Genomic DNA, 23,936 nt, shown 5'->3' on the forward strand with positions numbered 1-23,936 from the left:
TCCTAATAAATATCTTGCACATTAAACTCTGACATACAGTATGCTTCCCTAGGGAATCTAACCTGCTACAGACTACATTCTCGGACATTGAAGTAATAAAATATGAAATAAAAAATGACAGGAAATATGTCTAAGTTCAATAGGAACTTAAATAAAATATTAAAAATTTTAAATAAAGGACAATAAAAATACTATCTGATAAAATCTAGGCAATTACTCAAAGTCAATACTTAGCTGAAATATATGATAGCTAGAAAGATATATATATAGATAGATATAGATATAGATATATTAAGAGATTTATTATTGGAATGGCTCACATAACCATGGGGATTAAAAGGAAAATCCAAATTCCATAGGGTAGGATTAAGTTGGAAACTCAATGAAAGGGAAATATAATTCCCCAAGAGAAGCTACAAATTAGAAACTCTGAAGAAGGGGATGTTAAATTTCCCTGGTGAGGCAGAGTGGACTGGCTAAAGGATGATGGGGAAAATGATATGATCAGTGAATTCCATGAGTGTGGGTCCATTGATATATTTTATTGGCTATGAAGTAGTTTCCTTGATCTGAAGCAATGCTGTGTTGAATAATATTTTAATGGATAAGGTATTTTGTAAATCCATGATGGTAGTTTTGGAAGAAGCATTGGATGCAGGGAAGGCAAATCCATGTCCAAAGTCAGTGTCTCATCCAGTAAGAGCAAAACATTGCCCCTTTCATGATGGAAGGGGTTCATTGTCACCAACCTGCCATCAGCTAGCTGGCTGATTACCTTGTGGAGTGGTGACATATTAGGGACTGAACATTGGTCTCTGATGCTGGTAGATTGGGAACTCAACAGAGGTTACAGCCAGATTGGCCTTAAAGAGTAGAAGTCTTTGTTGCTGAGCCCATGAAGGCCTCCATTCCTATCACTATGACTATCTTATTCATGGGTTGTGACAGGAATAGCTGGGAAAAGAGGCTGACTAGTATCCACAGAACAGATCATGCTCTCCACTTGATTGCTAAAACTTCCTCTCCTACAATCACTCTCTGATTAGCATTTACATGGGATGCAAATATCTTAACAAGGTACGAAGGTATATCCATACACCTCTCCCATAGACCTCTTTATATCAACAATTTTCCAATCATGTTTCTTCTAAGTCCCTGACCACCCAGCCAAACCACTGGCCACAACCCATGAATAAGCATGCAAATGAACCTCTGGTTATTTCTCCTCCCAAGAAAAATAAAAAAATTGGTGCAAAACAACCAGGCTCAAAGTTCTGCCCACTGGGAGGATATCCCTTCAAAACTGTACTTCTAGGATATCCTGTAATGCTACAGTTGTCTACTTTCACTGATAGCTGAATATTGTGCATAACCATCTATAAACCAGGCAAATGTTTTATCTTCACCAAGAAGCTATAGCTGTGGGAAAGAAGTTAATGTGTAGAAGTGTGGGCCATGGGTATTTGGGTCACTCTGCTGTAAAAATTCCTTGTGCCTCAGGGCTTGCTCAAGTCCAGTCTCAAACATCTACTTCCATTTGATGTTGGAGTATTGCTGTGCACAATCAACATTATGACTTCATGAGTTGAACACGACCCAGCTCATGATAGGCAACTTAGGTCTCATGTTAAGTTGGTGGTTCAGTCTCTACTAAGGACCAGTTTCAGGACAAAAGCTGTTGGTCAAAACAATAGTAATCTTCAGAAGATGGTAAGTTTGTCTTCAAAATTCCAAAGGTTTTCCCTGTGATTCTCCACTGGAAGCCTGTCAAAGTTTCCAAAAAGCATATCTATTTGCCAGTGGCACATCAGTCAGTATTGTGTCTGCTGTATGAGCTAGCCCAAGTGGCAGGTCAGCGTGCACAATCTCCTTCTTGTCCCCTTCAAAATTAGCAGGTTTTCAGACCACTCAGTGTATGGGTTGGTGTAGCACATCCAAATGAGGAATATGCTGTATCCAAAATCCAAATTGGCTAATTATGCAACATTCCTCTTTGTTGATTGTAGGGTGGGCCAGATGCAACAACTTATCCTTTACCTTAGTAAGGATATCTCGACATGTCCCACACCACCGGATTCACTGAGGAGGAAAGCCCCTGAAATTTCATTGGACTTATCTCTAAGCCACTGACATGCAACTATCTTACCAATAAGTCTAGGATTGTTCCTTCGTCTTGCTCATTAGATCTAATCAGCATAATGTCATCAATGTAATGGACCAGTTGATTTCTTGTGGAAGAAAAAGGTGATCAGCAGCCCTGTGGACCAAATTATGACATAGGACTGGAGAGCTGATATGTCCCTAAGGTAAAACAGTAGAAGTGTCTTTCTTGGCCTTATCAGGCAAAATGAAACTGTTCTTGGTGTTCCTTAATAATAAGTATTAAGTGACGCATTTGCCAGATCAATAGTGGCATACTAGGTACTAGAGATGGTGTTGATTTTCTCAAGCAACGACACCACATCTGGAACAATAGCCTCAACTGAAGTCATCACCTTGTTAACTTTATGATAATCCACGGTTATCCTCTAAGACCCATCTATTTTCTGCTCAGTCCAACCAGGAAAGTTGAATGGGGATATGGTGGGAATCATCACCCCTGCATCTTTCAATTCCTTGATGATGGTATTAATCTCTGCAATTCCTCCAGAAATGCAATATGGCTTTCATATTTTTCTAGATAGAAGCAGTTTTAGTGGCTTCTATATGGCCTGGCCACCTCAACAGCTCTCACTCCAAAGTCAGGGAACCAGTATGGGTATATTACCAGTTGCTAAGTATATCTACTCCATTTATGTTAATTGACATTCTCATGAATATGAACCCATTGCAACTAGGATCTCTTGAAGATGTTGTTATTATTAGGTAAGGTGTGGCCCAATTGAATGACTGTAGACCTTAATCCAGATTACTGCAATTCTTTATAAGCAGAAAACATTCAAACAGTGAGAGGAAGCCATGGGGAGGTGCCAGAAGTCAAAAGTCAGCAGGAAATCAGAAGAAAAGAACAGGGTGTAGCATGGCCGTGTGATGGGAAAGCCAAGAAACCCAAGGAATGCCAACCAGTCACTACCAACCCTTGGAGGAAGCAAACCTTTTAGCCAACACCTTGATTTGGTCTTCTGGCCTCTGAAGCCATGAGCCACTAAATTTCCACTGTTTAAGCCAACCCATTGAAATGATATTTTTCTTGGTATGCTGGCAAACTAAGACAATGCTGACCATCATTAGTCCCTAGGAATTATTCTAATGGATGACTATGTCAAAATTGGGGAAAGAAATAAGAAATTCAATAAATAAATGGGTAAGGAATATCATCAGGCAATTCAAATGCCTAGCTAGCTCTTTTGATAATTTTCTTATTCATAATTTTTCTCACTTTAATGTTTATTCCAGGAATAATATTAATTATAATCTTGCTACCCTTGTCTTTGTTGGGTAATGTTACAAATCCTTCTCTATGAAATGTATTCTTGAATTTACACTTCCAGTTTATGGCAAGACAGTTTTTACTAACTTACTGTCACATCATGGACAAGAAAAGCTGGACAGAAAGGAAAAAGAAATCTTCTTGAGGCCTGCAGAGATCTCCCAAAGCAGAGCTGGAGTTCTTGAAAGAAGGGAAAGAGATTGATGTGACATGACATTTTGTGGTATTTTCCCTTTTGAGTCATTTCCTAATACATAATTAGTTAGGAATAGAGAATATAAGAAGCTGATCATAAAGAAATGGGTTAGAGCCCAAATTCACTGATGCTGAGCTCCTAATTGGTCTTACACTTATAAGGCTGTAGAGATACATAAGGTCAGGATTCAGCACCACCAGAATAGCCAGGACCTAAGGATTCTGAGAGAGGGGAAACATGGTGAGGTAGGTCTAAAGTCCTGTGAAGTTTTTCCCCTTGAAAGATTTACCAATTTGTAAGTGACAAAGTGCTGAGAGGCTAAGAAAGAATAGAAAATGGTGGTTAAGAGACTGGGAGGCCAAGTGGAGCTTTCGGCTGCCTCTCCAGGCTATAGATTTAAAATTGAGAATTCAGACCAGACATAAGCAGAGGTACTCATGTAAACACTCCCAGACATTTGCATAGAACCAAAGATTGGATTCATACAAGGAATTAGGTTGAATCTGAAATTCACACAAAAACTGAAATTTAGCTTCTCAGCACAAATCTGAACATAGATAAGGTGACCTGACCTTTTCCAATAAACTGCATGAATTGAAAAGTAAATCCTCACTAAAGGGAATTAGTATCACCCAGAGCCTCAAATTATCTCTTTGCTTTGTCATGTGTAATATCAGGCATTCATTCAAAACGAATCAAGCAAACCAGGTGGGAGTTGGGGAAGAAAAAAAGAGAAACAGACCCAACGGTGACGCAGACAATTAGGATTATTAAACATGAATTTCAAAATGATGATGACTTATATGTTTACGAAAAGAGGTGATGAAAAGGAGAATGCAATCATCCCTTATTTTTGTAAAGGCAGCAAATGGAAATTCTATTAAAAAGCAAAATTACTGAAATTAAAAACTCATCATATGGGTTTAAGAAGAGATTAAGTACAGAAAAAAACAAGATCAGTAAACCAGACTATTCATAAACAGAAAATATATAGACTAGGACATAGAGGGTAAAAAAAGAAAAAAAAATTAAAAATTAAAAAAGGAACAACAAGGACATGGTCAACAGCGATCCTGAGAGGACCCAGATATCCAGAGGCATTCATTTCTCAAAATATGGGTCAGACTTTCTTCCTCGTTCTTTGTGATTTGATTTTTAGTCATGTTTGTGAAATCACCGTATAGTAAAAATAGCTCCTCTGTTTAAGCCAGGAGTCACAAACTAATTTGTTAAAAAAAAAAATAAAGCTTCCTAATTTCCTGGCCTATTAAGTGAAGGGTTACACAATCTTCCAGTTTTTAAATTCTTGGATATTATAAAGCATTGCAAATCTATTTACTGTGCACACCATATATTTTCTTTCCTTCTTTGCTCCCTGGAAGTAAAAAATTATCATGCTCATTTAGCATTATGTATATGTTTAAATTAACCTCTATGTTTGTAATATGTATGGTTTTTTCCCTAAAAGGGTATTTTGTCACTCTGGGTATAGCCTTTTAACAAATAACAAATTTCAAAGTTAAGAGTGTCTTTTGAGAATTTGGTATGAAGAAAGATAATGGATATTAAATTTTTACTCCATTAAAAGTAGATAATGGCCACTTTTCTCAATTTAATGTAATTATGAAATTTTATATTCTATAATTAAAAAGTCAAAAGTTTAATTTTCTGTTTATATATATCTGGAGAATATTTTCTTGATTTATATAGTTTAAATTTTTCAGTGACAAATATTTTCAGTAAGCAGCATCTCCAGACAAATCCAATTTCTCAAAATCTTCTATAATAAATATCTTGACAAAGCCCATTTACGATACTTCAAATAATGCAAATTTATTTTTGATGGAAGTAACCATCTTAATGACCTTTTCCAAGAATGATCCAGTTTTTTTTTTTAGAATGATCTAGTTTTGAGAATAATTATTCAGTTACTAATACAAGCTTTTAACTTTAAAAGAAAAAATACTTGAGTGAGTTTGCGTTTTTGGAAAGCTTGTATGAGAATGTTGATGATACAAATCGCTGGCTGATCATGCTCTTTAAGATTTCAGTGGAATGAGAAAATTTAAGGTGGGACTTCTACACCATATACTGCCCCAAGAGAATAACTGGATAAAGGGGCTTTGAGGACATGACAGGAGAGGTGCCATGTAAGGTATGTGGATATCATGCTGTAGACAGGCCAACATGATGTTGGTGTTTATACTAGTTTGCTAGCTGTTGGAATTCAGTATACCAGAAATGGAATGGCTTTTAACAAGGGGAATTTATTAAGTTGCAAGTTTATAGTTCTAAGGCTGAGAAAATGTCCCAATTAAAGGAAGTCTATAAAAATGTCTAAATTAAGGCATCAGCAAGAGGTTACCTTCACTCAAGAAAGGCCGATGAAGTTCAGGGTTTCTCTCTCAACTGGGAAGGCACAAGGTGAACTTGATGACATCTGCTGGTTTTCTCTCCAGGCTTCTTGTTTCATGAAGCTCCCCCAAGGGCATTTTCCTTCATCTCCGAAGGTCTCTGGCTGTGTGGGCTCTCATGGTTCTCCTCACTCTCTCTCTCCAAAATGCTTTCTCTTTTAAAGGATTCCAGTAAAGTAATCAAGATGCACCTGGAAGGGATGGAGTCACATTTCCCTCTAATTAATAACCAGAATTGGGTGAGTCACATCTCCATGGAGATAATCTAATCAAATCTCCAACCTAAAAGGCTGAGTAGGAATTAAAAGAAACGTTGCCTGCACATGTTAGGATCAGGATTAAAGCATGGTTTTTTTTATGGTACATAATCCTTTCAAATCAGCACATTCCACCCTCTGGACCCTAAAGCAGGACATGTTTTTCCCATATACAAAATACATTCACTTTATCACAATATCAGAAATCCTAAAATCATTTCAGTAAAAATACAAATACAATAGAAGGTTAAAACCAGTACAACCTTCTACAAAGTCTTGTCAAAGTAAACCACAGGTATGGTCTGTCATAAGGCAAAATTCTCCTCTGGCTATGGACCTGAAAAACTCAGAACAAACCATTTGCTGCCAACATACAAAGAAGGGACGGTCATAGAATACATATTCCCATTTCCATAGGGAGAAATTGGAAGGAACACAGGGATCACCAGACCCAAGCAGTTTTGAAAACTTGCAGGGCAAACTCCATTAGATTTCAAAGTCTGAGAGTCCTTTATCTTCAGGGCTTCAGAAGGTGGTAGCCACACCCTTTCCAAAGGCCTATGTAGGGGCCCACCTCCCTCCAAATGCAACCTTGGGGAACACTGAGGAGACTACCTTTTTCTTGGCTCCACCCTCTCCAAGCATCGGGGCCACACCTGGGCTCCCTGCTATCTCAGGGCACACATTCAATCACTCCATGGAGTGGCAGCCAGGCTCTCCCCAATCCCCAAGGAATGTGCCTCACCTTCTCCAAGGCCTGAGGGGCACCACTCTTCCACTGCAAGAGGTGGAAGGCCCATCTCTGCCTTTGGGGCAAACTCACCTTCTACACCTGCTTGGCTGGGTCCTCTCTGGTCAGAGATTTCTTGACTAGCAGTGGTTCTGTTTATATAGATCCTGCAACAGTCTTGTTGGCTTTCTATGTAGTAAACTTGGATCACACCCATCAGACATAAGGCGTTTCCACAAATCCTTCCTGGATAACTCCATTTCCAATTCTGGCTTTCTCTGAAATGGCTGACTGGTTCCACATTTGGTCAAATCCTCAAGTGGGGCACTGTTCTTTGGAGTCTCCCTTCCTGGGAGCCCAGAATTTTCCAGAACATCAATTTCTAGTTTCTTTGTACCCAAGAGTTCAGTTCTCAGTTTATTGCTTTCCTGTCGCATTTCATAAGGAGAAATCAGGCTGCCTCCACATGATGGCATCAGCATTAAACCATGGCTTTTCTAGGGAACATAATCCTTTCAAACCAGCACAATGCCTAAGCTCCAGGAACACACTAAACAGAGATGAGGTATGTGAACCTAGCCAAAAGGGCAGGGAAAGAAAAGGTTCGTCCTCTTCAAAATTCTGGGGCTAATATGTAGAGTTTTCAAATAATTTCCCACAGATTATTTTGCCTTCAAGAGAGCAATATTATCTGAAAAAACCTTTTTGGGGGCTTAGTGCTGAGAAAAATTGCTGCTTTGCACCCAAAAGATCACCTCCCTATGAGAACTTTTTGTCTTGTGGGCCTAGGAATCTTCAGGAGTTATCCTGTACTTTTTAATAGTGTTATCCCTCACACTAGTTTTTACAAATTAGAAGGAAAAAATACAAGTAAGGAAGCAGCCCCTTTCTATTTGTACTGTAAAGAAATGGACACAGTAGTAGGAGTGGATAACTCCACTCAAAGAGCCCCTGGAATTATTACAATACATTTGACCATCACATAGTACTATTTTGAACAAAATACATTTTAATTTATTCAAAGAAGATAAGTCATCTCTCTGTAGCTCCTCTGACAAGTTCTCCAGAGAGGCTCTTCATTTGTCTATGACAAAATATTACAGGGGGAAGAAAAAAGTATGCAGAAAAAAAGAACCATGTTTTTCTTGAAACTGAATGTATTCAAGAAAACACTGGGCTGGATGCTTTGAGCACTGTATAATGTAAACCTAAATAATCATAGCACAATAAAGCAAACTGTCAGCATTCAGACCTGAGATATAGCTGAGCAATTGTCATGAGGTTTCCTTGTCTCTCTCCAGTATATGCACATGAAGTAACAACGCTTCCTGAAACAAGTAGCAATCAGTCAGCTAGCCTGGGTGAAAGTGGCACTCAATTTTAAGACTAATAATTGGCATGACCTTAGTCAGTGAACCCTAGGAAGAATTAGACTTAAATAATGGATGGAAATATATCCATCACCTTTAGGAAAGAGAGTGAGGACTCACTGGCAGAAAATATATTACCTCATACTGAGAAATATGCCCTATTTTAATAGTCAAGCAAACTTTGCCCAAAGTCTCAGCTTCTCAGTAAAATCTGAACCCTCTCTTTGAAAGCACCTGGATTAGGTTTGACTTCTGTTGACCAAATCCTCCTTTTTGGCCTGAATCACCCTCATACTTAGCTGCAATGTTCTCCCAATGCTCCTACGCCATTTGCTCCCAGACTGAGTCCGCTTCTCTCATCCAGCCTTCTGACCCTGTGTTTAAGACCTCCTCCTGTCTGCATTCTTCTCTACTTTTTCTCCCTTGGAACCTGCCCAGACCCTGAAGCCTTCGACTTGTTTGTCTGAAAGTTACACTCTGATGGACATTTACTGTTGACCATACTGAGGAATTGTAAAAAAGCTGAGGGTGATGAACCAACTATGGGAAAATGCTAATTTCATTTACTCACTTATTCAGGCTGTAACCATTTTGTGGGTACTTGGCATGTTCCAGCTGCTAGAACAGGAATTTCAGTCTTGCATTCAATATTTTGTACAACTGTGGTCATGTTATTATGTCCCAGATGGAATACAACTGCACATTATTTGTCCTGCTTTTAGAAAAGAATAAGAAAAAACATGGTTGTTGGCTTTTTGTTTTTTTAAGGAACCCAAGCTATAGAGCATCACAGAATCCCTGTTGAAGCAGTCTAATGTTCCTGGTCATTGCCAACACAATAAGTGATCATAAGATTGATAATTTAATCAACCAGATGTTTTCAGTTTATCTGTGAGTTAATATAATTATTTTACTGTACTGGAAACTGGTTGCCAGAGTCTGTATCCTAGTACTGTCCTATGCTAGCTGTGAATCTAGCTGAGATAAATATTGTAACCACAGCAGACAATACACAAGAAGTTCCACTTATTTCTGGCTAGTTCACACTCTGAATAGTTGGTGTCTCAGCCATATTAGTCATTAAATATGGGGGACTGGCGATGGGAGGTCTTGTTTTATTTAAATAGAGAAGTCACAGGTTTAAGGAAAAATCATGCATAAAATACAGGGTTCTCATATTCGACCCTTATTAGCACCTTGCATTAATATGGTACAGTAGTTATGATTCATGAAAGAATACTTTTAGAATTGTGCTATTATTTATAGTCCATCATTTGCAATAGGGTTCTTAAAAACTGTTCCTAAAAAAACAGTTGAATAAGACTGTTCTTATTCAAAATCTGACTACTTTTAAAATGTTTAAATGCATTTGAATATGTTCAATAGTTACAAAATTTGAAAGAAAAATTAAAAACTATAGGGAAACTATCCCATACCACTGAATAACTTAACATCTTCTCTGAAGTTTACTGCTTTTTCTGCCTTATAGACATTTCGGAAATATTTTATGTATATGAAACAAATAATTTACAGTATGCATATATAAATATATTTTTGCATATAGGCAAAAGATGTATAGCATCCTGTACATATCATATACTTTATATATTTATTTTATACGGTATGTTATATATTTATTTTTATATAACATGGCATTATATATTATGTATTCCATATTATACATTGTATGTAATATATTATTTATACAGAATTATTTTATTATCTTCCTTCATTTCAAATCTTTCATAAATAGAAACATACTATGCACATGGTCCAGTACCTTATTTTGTTTTCTTATTCAATATTATCTTGACGATCACTCTTTATTAGCATAGAGCTACTCATTCTTTAAAATAAAACATTCTATTCAATTTTATGGATACAATATTGGTTATTTAAGCAATGCCTTATTGAAATATGAATAAAGTATTTCCATTCTCTTGCTCTTATTATACATCAATGCATTTACTTTTTTAAACATATATGATTGCTTCTAATATTATAAACTTCAAGAAACTGAATCATCCAGTCAAAAAAAATGAATATTTTATATTTAGTATATATTTCTCAATTGTCTTTCATAAAGTCTAAGCAAATTTAAAATTCCATCAGCAATGTGAGATTACTTATGTCACTAGATTTACTTACTAAAGTTATTCTCAATCTAAGATGATAAAATTGCAATTCATATTTCAATCTTCATTTTCCATATTTTTAGTGAAGTTATACAGCCTTTAAGGCATTTGTAATTCATTTATTGATGAAATTTTTCTGCTTATCTTTTGTTCATTTTTTCAGTTAAATTACTGGTCTTTTTTGTTGAATTGTAAAATCACTCTAAAATATTATAAAAATTAACCCTTCATGATATTAATATATTCCCTGCTTTGTTCATTTTCTTTGAGCCATGAACCATTCAAATTATTAATCAGATTATAATATAAAAATTTTGCACTCCATTTTCATTCATATATAGGGGTGTTCCCCATTCAGATTACATAAGACGATGTTTCCACGTTTTCTTCTGGCAATTTCATTGTTTAATTTTTTACAGTTAAATTTTCAATTTAAGTTGAATTTATTGCCTTATAAGTGACAAGGATTCAATTAGGTTTTTATTAGAAGTACAAATATTATTTTACTATAACATGTAGGGTTTTGTAATGCTGCTTATATTTGCACTCAGAAATTGCAACTTGAACCTCCCAGAGCCATTGCTGATTTTTTTCTATTGCTAATATTTTTCATTATTCAAGTGTTCACAGACAAGTTCATCATAAGGAATAATAAAGAAAATGAAATATATTGAAGTTCAAAACATTTTATTTTGTTATTTGCTAATTCTTTTAGATTATTTAGCTGGGTAGAATTGTTCATAAATTTTAAATAATAAAAAATGTTTAAAAATATATTGTGACCTCTAAATACAATATCCCACTGAAAAACAGTCACTGCTCCTTAGAAATATGGCTGATTCTATTTCTAGGAATACAAATTACAAGATGAACCTGCACATCTTGCTATACTAGGAGGAAAAACAAAAAACAATAATGATAAATATCCAGTACTACTATTCTTATTTTAAAAATACTAAGACATATTCGAGAATACTCATAGTAGTGCTATGAGTTATGGCCAACAAAAGAAAACTACACAAATTTCATTAAAAATAAAATGGGTAATATTGCTGTACATTTTCATTAGGGAATAATATAAAGCAACAAGAGAGAATAATCTAGAACTACACATAATAACACAGATGTATTTCACATAATGCTGAGCAAAAGAAGCTAAGTATAAAGGATTGCATACTCTGTGATAACATTTCTATAAACAACAAAAACAGGCAGAACTAAATCTATGTTGTTATCAGGGCTAACCTGATGATCAGAAGGGGGCAAAAGAAGTACTTCGGGAATGCTGATTATGTTCTGCCGGTGGATGTTATTGCTGGTACAAAAGTGTGTCCAGTTCATAAAAATTCAATATGTGCACATTTCTACCCGATTTTTATATTTATTAGAATTCCTTGAAAAGTACTCAGGAATGAGCATAAATAGGCTATCACTGGAAAAGACTGAGACAATTTTAGCATCAATAATTATAATAATTTAAGGTACTGAAAACACATCTGTTTTATAAATCCTATGAATTGCATAAAATCGAAGTAATCAGTTATCACTTTGGGAAGATACTAGAGAAACAATTTGCAGTTTTTCAAACTGGAAAAAAAGGAAAGACAAAAGCTTTTTCTTGCCTTTTACATAAAAACTGTACTTCAGGATAACCTAATAGTTGAATATTGATAAAGGGAAATTTCTCTTTCTAAAAAACATTTCAGCTAATAAAAAAGAAAGGAATGGTAATATTAAAACACCAAAAACTTGCTACCCATAATCAATTAATGGGGCATGGTAGTAATTATCACTGCCTGCTAACATCAAAGAAACAAATGGCAACTAGATACTATGTGTCTCTTGATAATAGTACATAATATCAACAATTAAGTAATGTTGTCACAAATTTCAAGCAGGAATTTGCTCAAGCATCTTGACCTAAATACTAATTTATAGAAAATTGGTGAAAATATTTTAGGAAATTAAACCTCCGGAATGCATTCATGAAAGTCAATTGATAGGACTTCTACCAGGCAAGTACTCCAATTTCTTCAACAAACAATTGGAAAAGGAAAATAAAGTAATGGAGGAAGAACACTTAGACTCAGAGAATATTAAGAGATATATTACACAATGATAATACCTGGAACTTGTTTGGATTCCATTTCAAATACATCAATTTTTAAAATGTATTTAAATATATTAGGACAATTATAGAAATGCGAAGACTAGATATGTGATGATATTAAAAAATTATTGTTCATTCATTTCACATTTGATAATGAGTTGTCGGTATATTTAGAAATTGTTGATATGTGTTTTGGAGGTGCATGTAGAAATATTTGGAAATATATTGTTATGGTCAGGTTCATGTGTCAACTTGGCCAGGTGCTGGTACCCATTTGTCTGGTTGGGCAAGTGCCGGCCTGTCTGTTGCTGTGAGGACACCTCATAGAATTAAATTATGATCATGTAGGATGCACCCACAGCTGATTGCATTTATAATCAGCCAAGGGGAGTGTCTTCTGCAATGAGTGATGCTTAATCCAATCACAGGAAGGTTTTTAAGGAGTATTCAGAAAAGACATTTCTCTTCCTGCTTCAGCCGGCTAACCTCTCCTGTGGAGAGGCAGCTTCACAGCCTGCCCTATGGTTTTTAAACTCTGCATTCCCATGGTTCTGTGAGACACTTTTATAAATTTTATATCTATGGATATTTCCTGCTGATTCTGTTTCTCTAGAGAACCCTAGCTAATATGTATACCTATATACATACAGAAATATACCTTAGGGAAATATTAGCACATTTGCATAAGGACATGTGTAAAAGAATATAGACTACAGCATTACAGAATACAGTGAAAAGCAGGAAAGAACCCAAATATCTAAATAACAAGAACTAGAAAAATAAATTGGATTGGTGGCTAGAAACAAGACAAGCTATTAAAGTAGGGGATTTACAACAAAGGAGCGTGATGGCCAATATCAGCTATGGTGGACTGAAAGAAGGGGAGGGGAAAGAGGAAACCACATTAGCCATGATTTATAAGTGCAGAAGATGGGTAATATGTAATATGTAAACTGGAGTCAATTATACTTCCCTTTCCACCACATGTTTCAACAGTTCTATAATAAGTGTAGAAAAGTTTAAGAATCAAATGTAAACTTTTTTCAGAATTCAATGACTAAGCTTCAATTCTCATCTAAACTAAAATCTAAAAGACTATTTCAACCAGAAAGAAATCTGATCTGGAGAAGAGTGGTAAGACCCCACAAAGAGTGTTGATTACAGAAACTGGTATGATGTTGCTGAATTTAATTATATTTTCATTGAAAAAATATTAAAATTTTGTCTTTAAAAGACAGAATAAAGGATTAACTATAGTTCAACCTTATTTGTGAACTTAAAAACAAAAAATCTTAATAATGTACCTAGCTGTGTACAAAGTAGCTTAAATACATCTTGAATAAGTAACATTTATCTCAGTGATGCAGAGATCACTTAAGAGCTGAAAATCTATCATTTAATGCATCAATTATATTGAAATTACAAAAATAAAAACTATTCTAATAGAAGCAAAAAAAGAAAAAAGTGAAAGAACTACATTTGATAGAATTTAAGTATTAATTATTAAAAAAAACCTTTACAAATCCAAAGTAGAACAGGACTTCCCAAATTTGATTTAAGGTAAAAACATCTACCAAAACCTTATACCAACACTTAAATAGTTAAAAATCACCACATTCACATTTAAGCCAGCTGTGACATTTTACAGTGCCTATTAAAATTATAATGTGGATATCCTATATAATGTAGCAATTCTAGTTCTAGGAATACACTTTAGAGAAACACTAGCGCATTGCATAAAGAAATGCATTCGAAATGTTCACTGCAGCCTCATTGTTACAAGGAAAGCCTGGAAAACATCAAAGCTTCCAAATTGTAAGTAAATGGGCAAATAATTTGGTATTTAAATAAATTAATATGGTGACAAAAATAAGATTAGCTATTTGGGCAAAGAACTTAACCATAAAGAAGCATGATGGAAAGCTCTAAGATGAGAATGGTATCCTATATCTCATTTGTCAAAACTCATCAAATATACCCTTTAAATCTCTGCATTTCATTGTATACAAATTATAATTTTATATATATATATAGATATACACACATGCACATTATAAAAGTAAATTGCAAAAAAGCTGTACTCTGTATTAATAATATTCCTAATAGCACTAGTTAATCAGAACAGATGTATATGTTGTGAAACAAAATTAATGAGTAATGATGTTGGTTTATTTGATACTGGGAATTTGGGCATGAGAAAGGAGACAAACTTAATATTTGTGAGGTTATTAATATTTGATATTAATATGAATTAATTTAATTAGTTTAAGATTAATTACTATTAATAAAATATACATTTTATTCACAGGGCATTATCATACTTTTAAAGATCTTTTCAAACTGTGGCTTACTTTGACAGTATGTGATACAAGCATGTCATCGTAAGGGATTCTGGTGGTGCTGGAGTTTCTCAGTTTTGTTCCTCTGAACTTCTAAGCCGTAAATAATAAGCCTCGTCCCTGAGCATCTCAGTTCAGTTTGTGCAGGGAAATACCCTTGAGTCGGCTGAGTTTTTTGAACTGTTAACAGGATATACACATGTCCTGTTGTCAGGAACTTGTATCTAATTATTCGCCCTGAGCTGGCCTGCCCCATTCTCATTATATGATATTTTTAACATGAAGCAGCTTTGCACCTTCACAGTAGTGTAGTTCCATGTCTTAAGATAAATAATTTAAAACACCTTTTCTGTTTCTGATCACTGACAAGTTCTAGAAACCAGAATATACCAATACAGCCAAAAGGATCTGGAGTTTTCTTTGTGAATAGGTTTAATTATAAATTCAAGTTGCAATCCATAAAAGGCTATACCTATTTTATTTTACTTCATGCCTCCATTTTGTAAATTATGTTTTTAATGAATTTGATTATTTCATCTAGGTTGTTGTTCAGTTGTATCTCCTTATAATTGCAATATCTCTAGGATCTCTAGAGATATCTCCTTTTGCATACTAACTTCTTTTGGTAATTTGGGTTTCTTACGCTACCTAAGGCCTTATCAATTTACTAATCCTTTCAAAGCACAAACTTTTGAACGTAATGATTTTATCCACTGTATATTGGATTTGTATTTCATTTATAACTATTCTTTATTCTTTCCTTTCTTCTGTATTGAGCTTTATTTGCTCCTCTTTCTCTCCCTTCTTAATAAGGAAGCTTAGACCACTGATTCTATGCCTTTGTTCCTTTCTAAAACTGATATTTAAAATTATAGTTTCCTGTAAGCATTTCTTCAGTTGTCTCCTCTAGACTTGGATTATGTTTTGTTTTCATGATCATTCAGTTTGAAATATTCTAGCTCATCTTTGTGATTTCTTTTGACCCATTGGGTGATTTAGTAATATGTTGAATAGTTTCCAAATATTTTGGAGTTTTATGGATAACTTATTTATATTCGTCTTTAATTTAGTTCCAACTATGTGATCAAACTGTGATTTAATCGAGACCTTTTAGAAATAACTCAGCATATCATCTATTCTGTCAAAGTTCCATTTGCACATGAAAAGATTTCATTTTTCAGTTTTGGGGTAGTTAGAAGCTATACTAGCTTTCTTATTCTTACTGTTTTCATAGCATATCTTTTACTTTCTTTTCACTTACAATCTAACTATCATACTTGTAAACAGGATATACCTGATTATTTCTTATTATCTAGTCTGGCAATCTCTGGCTTATAATTGGAATGCTTAATCTGTTGACATTTAACGCACTTTTTAGTGGTGAATTTAAGTCTTCCAGTTTTCTATTCGTTTGCTAATTGTCCTCAGTTTTGTTTGTTTCTTCATTTTTCCTTTCATGTTTTATTTTGGTTTAAAAGAATAAAGTTTTAGAAACCATTCTGTCCCCTATTGACATTTTTGTTCATACTATTTATTTCAGTGATTGCTATTAGAATCATAATATTCATTCTTATGTTTTTACATTCTACCCTGGTGTAATGCCACTTCAACTAGAATGTGAGTCACACTATAATTGTATATATACTATCCCCTTTCTCATATGCTATTGTTGTCTTATATTTTAAATTTTATGTTATACGTCTTACTTTATTTTATTGCTTTCTCTTTAAAGTCAGTTAACATTTGAAGAATTTAAGTAATAAAGGAAAATAACTGATTTTAAATGTACTCATCAATATTATTTCTAGTATTTCAAGCATTTCATTATTTACTGTGCCATCAAATATCCATCTGGTATAATTTATCTTTGGCCTGAAAATTTCTTTAACATTATTTTAGGTATGGCAACAATTTAATTCAGCTTTGGTTACCCTTCATTTTTAGAAGACATTTTCCCTAGATATAAAGTTCTAAGTTGACAAGTTTTTCTTCAGTGACATTTTCTTCTGGAGTCCATTATTCCTGTGACAAACCACCATCTGTCAATTTTATTGCTGCCCTATGTATAATGTATCTTTTAAAATAAAAAATCTGGCTGCTTTTAGAATTTCAGCTTATGTTTGGTTTTCAGCAGTTTGACCATGATGCATCTAAGTGTGTGGCTTTCTTTGTAATAACCCTCTTTGGGTTTGCTGTAATTTCTGGTTCTGTGGGTTGCTGTTTTGATAAATTTGCCTCATTTTATACTAATATATATTCTTTTTTTTTTGCCCCATTCTCTTTATTGTCTCCTTCTGGAGTTCAAGTTGCATATATGTTTGTGTAAATGATACTGTTTCACAAGCCTTCAATAATTTTTTTTTTTCATTTTTTGTCCTCTTCCCTTACCTCACTTTGGACGATGTCTATTGACATGTCTTGAATTCACTGATCCTTTCTTCTCTTGTGTTCAATCTGCTTAGTTTCATCCAATGAAGTTTTGGTATGTCATACTTTAATTTTTACTACTAGAAATCCAATTTTTTCCCTCCATATGTCACATGAAATTTCTAATCTTTTCACCCATCTTTCCTGTTGTTTCTTGAACATATTTGTTGTGATAAAAGTTCTTGCCTGATAATTCTGTGATCCATTGATATTTACTGTTTTATTCTTTTTCTGTTTTATGAATGTCATGGTTTCCTGTTTCTTCTTATATCCCTTTAGCTTATTATATGTCAGATTCTTTGTCTGAATGCATGGTCTTAGCTTACATATATATATTTTTTTGTTATATATATATGTATATACACATATACATATATATATATTTTGTTATATATATATACAACAAAAATGTCACCAACAAGGAATGTTCCTTTTCTTTGTTAAGCAGCTAGGGGGAAGGCCTGAGCATTATAACTTCATCAGTAAATTGTAGTAATCAATTTGGGTACAATTTTTATTTTAATCTCACTAGTAGGGCCTTGATAATTAAGTACCAGAATTCGAAAGGGAGATGACTTTTTTTAAGCCCAGCCCCAAGTTTCTGTACTGAGAATAGACTGCCTGACATCTCTGATCATATTAGAATGAAACTTGGTTAGAGGTTTATTTGCAGATTTAGTTGGTATATTAGCTTTCTATTGCTATTGCAAAGAAAAATAACCAAAACCTTAGTGGCTTTAAACAACCCAAAGTTATTTGATTATCCTACAGTTCTGGAGGTCAGAAATCTAGCATGGATCTCAGTAACTGGGTTAAGATCAAAGTTATGGAAGTGTCGCATTCCTTTCTGGAGGCTCTGTGGAGAATGCATGTCCTTGTCTTTCCCAATTTCTAGAAGCCACCTGCATTCCTTGGCTTGTGGCTCCCTTCCTCTATCTTCAAAGCCAGCAACAGTGGGTTGGGTTCTTTTCACATTGCATCTCTCTGATCCCCTTCTTCTGCTTCTATTTTACACATTGAAGGACTCATATGGTTTGATTGGGTCTCCCAGGTGACCCAGGATACTTCCCATGTTAAGTCATCTTTAGCAACCTTAGTTGTTCAAGAAACTTAATTATTTTTTCTCCATGTTTAATGATTTGGATCTGGACATCTCTGAGGCCTGCATTAGTCAGGTTTCTCAAGAGAGACAGAACCAACAGGAGATATCTGAAAATATAAGATTTATAAAAGTGGTCTCATGCAACAATGCAAATTCAAGAGTCCAAAACCTAGTGGGCAGGCTATGAGACTGGCAACTCTGTTGAAGGACCTCAAAGAACTATCCAGGAGAGGTTCATTGGCTGAAGAAGCCATGAAACTTCTCTTTTCTCCCTAGTGTTCAACTGACTGGATTATCTCATTTATGGGGGGCACACCCTTAGTTGATCATAGATGTAATCATCCACAAATGATTTAATAACTCAGCCTTCTGGCTTATCAACCAACCACAAAACATTCTTGCAGTGATGGTTAGGTCAGTGCTTGTGTGACTAGATTACTAGGTACCATCACCTGGCCAAGTTGACACCAGAAACTAACCATCACAAGGACCATTACCACACTTAGACTCAGTTCTTTGTTCTCAGTTCAAAATGCATTGAATATGATTTTATACCTCAATCAACAGGAAGACCTAGGGACCAAATCCCATTGGACTGCTAGGCCTCTTGGCTTCAAGATTGTGATACTGACAGATCACAGACCTGCAGTCTTTCAAATATGGGAAAGTATAACCTGTGAAACAAAGGACCACATATTTGCAAAACTGAGGCTACAAGATTACCAGACTGTGAGAAGGCAGAAATGTGATTCTGTGCTGTTTCAAGAACACAAAATTTCAAAACAGCTTGAGGGCAGGCAACAGTGGCTCAACGGTAGAATTCTCACCTGCCATCCCGGAGACCCAGGTTCGATTCCCGGTGCCTACCCATGCCAAAAAAAAAGTAGTTTGATTAAGAGATCCCAAGATCATTTCCTCTTTCAAATCAAACTCCAACCTTTCCTCACTCAGAATCCTCGTTACTTGGGGAAAAGATTATCAATAAGTTTAGGGCTCCTTCAGACTCAATTTCAGAAGCCCACTGGAACTTCTGAAAAGATTGTTGTCTCATCAGAGCAAAGTCTGTGGTACTTTCTGGCTTCAACACATCCTGCACATCACCACAGCAACCAGTACTAAGCATGAGTATCTTCGGACCATTACTTATCCAGGTAATGGATTAGGGTTTCTAGTGTCCATAGCTCTTAGAAGACATTAAAAGACAGTGTGATTTTTAAATGCATCCCTCTATTTCTGGTTGTTTTGGTGACCGTGAAGGTCTTTCATGTCCTTCAATACATCCAATCCCTGTGGTAGGTTTTTTTTGACAGATCTGTCTTCTATATGTTATATCGCACCAAGACTGTACAATAACATTTGTTATATGGTTTCTTGACGTTGCTCCACTCACTATGATTAATTGTACCAAATGAATACAGAGATTGGTTTATTTTTATTGTCATTTAGGTTTTTTTAAGAATGTAGTGTTACAACTTGTTTTGCTTTTGCTTTAATTTATTTTTAATTTCAAAATAAAATCTATAAAACAAGGTATATATTGGAAAATTGTACCTTCTCTTGTTGTCTATTCCTACGCCCATCATAGACAACCATTTATAACGGTATGCTTTATTTTTCCATTAAAAAAACATTATCTAATATGCATATGCATTCATACCCCGCCTCTGCTTTTTTAGAAAAATAGTGTATAATGCAACATTTGCTTTACTCCACCTTTCACTTAATACAAATGTCCTGGAGATTATTACATAGTTGTACTAGAAGACCTTCCTCATTCCTGGTTTCAGTTACACAGTACTTCATTTGTAGATATGCCAGAGTTTATTCAATCAATCCCCTATCGATTGACATTAGATTGTTTGCAACCTTTTGATATTAAAAACTGCTAATAAAATACAGCGATGTGTATTGCTTTTGTTGTTTTCTAGGCTGTCTTTGGGATAATTTCCTAGAAGTGGTGTTGCTGACTTAAAAGGTAAATGCATTTGTTATTTTGCCAGATATTGCCAAATTTATCCCCCATAGGATTTTACCTTTTGCTTTCCTATCAGCAATGTATGAGATCTCCTGTTTTGCCTTAACCTTACCATTAGAGTATGGTAAGGTTGTCAAACATTTTTATTTTTTCAATCTGACAGTGAAAAACTGTCTTAATTATAATTTGTGATTTTATTATAAGCAAGATTGACATGGTTTATTGGTTATGATCTATTTAAATGTCTTTATTACATGAACTCCTTACTTTTATTTTAGCTTATTTTCTGCAAGATTATTGTAGATAATAAATTTTTTTTTATTTTCAGAGGATTTTTATGTGTTAAGGGTATTAACACTTTTTCTGTATTATATGCTGCAAATATTCTTTCTCAGGATTTAATTTGTATATTGATGTTTCTAATTTATCTGTAACTTTGAATAATTTTTATCTTAATATAAACTTCAAAGTTTGCAGTTATTAAATACTTCCAGCACTCTGAAGAGAATATTTCATTGTATTGTGCCACTTACAGTTAGTTGTTAAATGGAAGCTTCACTGTGTAATTATTTTTCTTTTAAAAGTTATATCTTTTTTCAGTCTGGGAACTTATAAGGCCAGATATATCCCTTGAGATTCTAAAGTTTTAACTCAATGTACCCAAGTATATTTTATTTTTCTTTATTCTGATCCTCATGTTTACATTCAATCTGAGGGTTCATTGATTCTAGTCAGTACACAGTCATTATCTTTTCAGAACCTCCTTTTCAGTTCCATTCTATTTGCTGGATTTGCTTTGTAACCTCTCATGTCTCTGTATCCTCTACATCTCTGAACTTCTGTTTCATATTGCCATCCTTTCTTTTTTTTAATCTATGGTAGTTTTCTGGGTGAACTCTTAAGAAGTATTTTTTAATTCATCATTTTTAATACATGATGTCTAATCTTTTCTTTCTCATCTGTTGAACTCCTCATTTCAGTTACATTTTAAATCATGTCCAGTAATTCTTTTATTTCTTTTTGACATCTACCTATTCTTGTTTTATTTACTTCTTGTTTTATTTCATAAATTCTTGAGTATATTTAAGGAGGTTAGGCTTCCCATTATCATGACAAAGAAATTAGAATACTCTTTTAAAGCCATATTTAGATTTCCCATTGTTTGCATTTTATCAGAAACAATTCATGATTTTTTGTTTGTTTGTCTCGTTTTATTTCTGAAGATCTCTGTACTTCAAGAGATTTTGAATTTTGGTATTGAGACTGCTCTTCCTTGGTTGTTACATTTTCCTTTCTATTCTCCATGTATTTGTTTACCCTTTTCTGTCTAGCAGTTGTGGCCCACCCAGTTACCTGAGTTCATTTCCAAAATCAAGTCTTACATTAGAATGCCGTGGGCACCAATGTCATAATGATTTTAATGATATAAAAAATCTTTTCAGATGTGGTTCCAGGTCCTAACTGCCAGCATGTCTGCCTCTGGAGGCCATGATACTACGAAGTAAGAATATCGTTTTGCATTCACTTTTCAAGAGAGGAAAGACCCAGCTGAAGTCTTAGTGTCAAGACTGTTTTTTTCTTGTACCCTACAACTGGAGCACTTAAATTTTCCATTATCCCCAGGAACAGAACAGCAACAGTCTCTTTCTATTTCAAGACCACAAGTCCACCAGGCCATATTTAAGCCACACTTACTGCAGTAAACATCTACTTTATGTTTAACCTCCTCAGAGACATTCCATTGTTCTCATTACATGGGTGGGAAAGAGTGCTATAAAGAAGAGTCAATAGTCAACATCTTGAATTGAAGTTGTTTGCCTCTTATTCCTTCCAAAAAATAGTTTGAGAAAATATCATTTTTCCACAGTAAAGAAAAGCAATACATATATTTCTCAGCCACAGTAACACAGAAATATCAACTATTAAAGTTAGTGTTTTTGATAAATTCCTTCTTTTATAGTCCCAGTCGCTTTCAAACAGAGAAAAATAAAGGCTACAAAATGTAAGTGATTCCAGGGAGAGCACATATCAAGCTGGTAGTCAGAGTTCTGAACTGAATACAAGTTTCCCAAACATAAGGGTATTGTCAGGTTATTTTTTAACTCTTTAAATTTTCTGATTACATATTTAGAAGACAATGACTTATTGAGTGTCTATTACCTACTAAGTCATATGGTCTCTGATCTTAAGTTTGTAATTTTTCTAAGGAAAACAAATGATATTTGAATGAGTAAATCAAAAAGGAAGTTTCAAAAGGATATAAAGGAGGGAAGGCAGGAACAACAGTGTGGAAAGCAGATCTTCATCTGAACATGAGGAAAAAAGTATAAAATAGCTAGAGGGGTCAGTATTTTAAAGGAGAGGAGAGGGGCCAGATAAATAGGTGTAATAAGAATATGAGCTATGTTTTTGCTCAAACCCATACCACTGAAGTTTTTGAATACTCTCTTGAATAAGACAATTGTAATTGTCTACTTGGATGATTCTGGTAGAATCTAATACTGAGAAAAAGCTTATAAAATCCACAAACTTCTCAGTGGAAAAAGTAAGTATGTCATGATGAGAAATGATTTTAATTCATACCCATTTTCAAAGGACTCTGCAAGATCCAGCTTCAGTATCACTGGGACAAAAATTATATGTCCTTTTGGGTAAACAGGGGCACCAAATTGAAAACCTTAACTTTAACCACAAGCTGTAACACAGACGGGCGGCAAGGGAATGGAATTTGTTTCTCTCATTGAAATACAAACTTCGGTATTAATCCCTGTATACTCGGGGTGTCAGGCCCACAGAGAAACAGAAGCTCATTCCACAACCACGTACAGCTGCCAACTGTCTAAATAAAACCAGACCAACTACTTATTCTACAATAACTCTTATAGGAACGTTTTAAAATTTAAAATTGGCTACATAAAGGAACCTCTTTAACATTCTAGGCAGTTTTATATTTAACCTTGGTGTTCCCTGGAAGGATCTTTTATTTCAGTCAGATTAGTCAGATTCAGTTTACCTTTTTCCAATAAAACCAATAGTTGCTGTAATTTTACCTCAACACCTGCTAAAAATCATACACTGAAAAAAACTGTCAAAACTATAGACACGAGCTTGTTCTGAGAAGAGCATCTCTTAGTATTGGAAAACTCTGAAAAAGAAAAGATAGAATAGTTATATTCCCATATTCAGGGCTTATCTGCAATTTCTAACCTACTAGATCTTGAGTTTACAGCAGTGAACAAAAGCAAAGCAAAAATTGCTTGGTCTCATGAAATTTATGGTGTGGAGGAGAGATGTGGAAATGAGATAAGTAAAGTACAATGAGTAGTTTATAGTAATAAATGTTACAGAGGAAAAACATAAAGAAGAGAAGGGATAAGGTGTAACTAGAGAGAGTTTGTAATTTTCAGCTTTAAATTTTAAATAAGTAAATTTTGAGTAATGATATGGTGGG

At 34.6% G+C, this 23,936-nt stretch overlaps 1 long non-coding RNA gene across 1 annotated transcript; it reads left to right on the plus strand.

Moving 5' to 3' along the window:
• Nucleotides 1–1,620: 1,620 nt before the first annotated feature.
• LOC143676053 (uncharacterized) lies at nt 1,621–22,206 on the plus strand. Its single transcript, XR_013171782.1, has 4 exons — nt 1,621–1,710; nt 2,185–2,306; nt 20,439–20,485; nt 21,928–22,206. It is a non-coding gene; the product is annotated as an uncharacterized LOC143676053 (long non-coding RNA).
• Nucleotides 22,207–23,936: the final 1,730 nt, after the last annotated feature.

The sequence above is a fragment of the Tamandua tetradactyla genome, chromosome 3 (assembly GCF_023851605.1).
Source record: "Tamandua tetradactyla isolate mTamTet1 chromosome 3, mTamTet1.pri, whole genome shotgun sequence".
Classification (NCBI taxonomy): domain Eukaryota; kingdom Metazoa; phylum Chordata; class Mammalia; order Pilosa; family Myrmecophagidae; genus Tamandua; species Tamandua tetradactyla.